The sequence below is a fragment of the Enhydra lutris genome, unplaced genomic scaffold (genome assembly GCF_002288905.1).
Source record: "Enhydra lutris kenyoni isolate GAN:26980312 unplaced genomic scaffold, ASM228890v2 scaffoldscaffold13, whole genome shotgun sequence".
Taxonomy (NCBI): Eukaryota; Metazoa; Chordata; class Mammalia; order Carnivora; family Mustelidae; genus Enhydra; species Enhydra lutris.
The window spans coordinates 3,390,045-3,392,555 of record NW_019154097.1 but is presented as its reverse complement, the minus strand read 5'-3'; the positions used below and the strand labels follow the sequence as shown (position 1 = coordinate 3,392,555).

The window sequence follows — 2,511 nt, the reverse complement described above, 5'->3', positions numbered from 1 at the left end:
CTTTTTCTAATTAAATCAGCCAAAGTTGTTTTCTTTCTTTTTTTTGTAACAAAAAGTAATCAAAAGATTTATTATCTGAGTGACTGGAAAAAAGTTAATAGACCTATCCAGGGTAGGAACAAGAAGCTGAAATAGTGTGTTTACAGAAGCAGTCAAGAGGAAAAATAAAATTGCTGCTTTATAACTCTATAGGGTTCCTCTCTTTTAACATGTTATACTACATTTTTAGAGATCAAGTAAATTTTTAAGTAAATCTAAAGGTTTTATAATTTCACATTTATACAGCTTGATATCCTTTATTTATCTATCATTCTTAAAGCTAATGACAAACCTAGTTTTCAAATATGAAAGCTTGCTATTACTGAGATCTTCAATGTTTTCTGCAACTCCAAATCCAGGAATGTTTCACACAATTGCAGGACTTTCCTTTTTAAGGTGATTACTCTTAATGTATACATATATACTCATTTGCCTACACTTGCCATACAGTGCAATTTACAGACTGTAATACCTCATAACTGATTAAGCTGGAGTCAAGCTGTCCAAATGACTTCTAAAGATTTTATTTATTTATTTGACAGAGAGATCACCAGTAGGCAGAGAGGCAGAGAGAGAAAGAAGCAGGCTCCCTGCTGAGCAGAGAGTCTGATGTGGGGCTTGATCCCAGGACCCTGAGATCATGACTTGAGTCGAAGGCAGAGGCTTAACCCACTGAGCTACCCAGGTGCCCCACATGACTTCTAGTTATATCTTTTCTAAGACTCTCCAAGAGCAAATTAATGAATATATGACATTTACTGAAAAGAAAAAGAGAAAAGCAAAAAGAAAAAGAAGCATCCTTCATGGTCTTTCATTCATTTCATCTTTCTCTATAATCTGGTCTCTCCTATGACCTGAATTTTCTCTTTGCTGTTCATTCTGTCCAGTACAATTGTTGCTATCATCAGCATCCATTGGTTTAGTTTTTACTTTCATCCCTGCTTCTGAATGAGGCAGATCATCAGGCAAAGAAGCCAGGCAATTCTGAATCATCTCAATGACTCGTTCCAGATGCTTCTGAAACCGCTCAGCTGTTTTAAGGTGTTGACATTTCTGCACCTCCATTATGACTCTCAGTGTCTCTCTTGCTTGGTGGGGTTGGTGTTCATTTATGAGATGATGCACATGTACAAAAAGCAGCTTAAGATCTTCTAGTTTCTCTTCTCATTTTATACTTCCAGGGCTCCTTATCATGATATCTAAGATGTCTAAGAAATTAATAAGAATAGACATACTGAGTTTTCTCAGTTCCTTCCTGTGATCAAACTGCATAGGATGAAGCTGTCTGATGCCCTTTCTAAAGGGAGGATGATAAGATCATCACATTGGAACTGATTGCCAACCATTATATAACTGTCTTTTATTGGAGGTGGAGGCTTGGGAGCTAGGTCTTCCTGAATATTTTCATCTGCATATTCCTTGATGTACTGCATTGGGGGTGGTGGAAGAGCACTCACTTGTGGCTCACCCATAGCAGAAGATCAAGATCCTTGGCTAAGGGTTTATACTGGAGCCGCCTTTGCCTCTGCAACTGAAATCCCCAAAGTTGTTTTCTGTTGATTCATAACATGACAGGTCTATGCACCTTACCTTACTTTGCCTGTCAGTTTTGCTTTCTAAAACACATCTTTTTAAAAAGTCAGGTTAAATATTATTTCCTCCATACCAGCTATGTTAGTACCCGTCTTCTGGATTTACATAGTACCCTGTGCTTATCTCTGTCATTTCTATCATTGGCCATTTTGTACTATTATCTGCAGGATTTCTGTCTGTATTACTAGTCTGTGAGTTTCTTAAGGGCAGAGACCATGTTTTATTTTCAGTGTCTGAAATGTGGTGGGTTCTCAAAGGCACAAACATAAATGTTTGGTGGGTATTACTTTTAATATCTTTAGATTCTTTATTCCTTAAAACTGAATTATTTGCAGTATGGGACTCATCAGTGATGTAGATCTATGAGGCCACTGAAGCTTGTGGAAGCCCTTAGTCATTCCTTAGGGCTCAGTTGCTTAGTTTCCAGCAAATGAAATTTAGCTAATTTCTAGGATACGCTGCCTGGTTCTAAGGTATTAAAAAGGCAATTTTCTCTCTTTGAGTATGTCTACCATATTTAGGAGAGTAGTTGATAAGTATGCTTGTTTTTCTGCAATTATTTGTAATTTTTGCCAGTAGCATGTGACTTTAATAATGGGGCTGTTTTAAAGTTCAGTAAAATAAACTGTTCAGAGATGGAGAAAAGAGGGAAAAATAACACCATAGGTAGAAAAATCTGGGCATGAAAAGACCTTTTTGTATGCTCCTTGAGACCTAGGATAGGTTACTCTTCTTTGTTTTCTTCACAATGGCTCGCACATAATAGATATACTAATATATGATTTTTTCTAAACTCTCAGTTCCTTCTTACTCTAAAATCTCTTGATTCTCTGATCATGGGCAGTTCAGGAAATGTTTGGATTGATAGAGTATATATAT

General features: G+C 36.8%; 1 pseudogene; it reads right to left on the bottom strand.

Moving 5' to 3' along the window:
• Positions 1-840: 840 nt before the first annotated feature.
• On the bottom strand, positions 841-1,511 carry LOC111145997 (annotated as a pseudogene).
• Between the last annotated feature and the right edge of the window lie 1,000 nt (positions 1,512-2,511).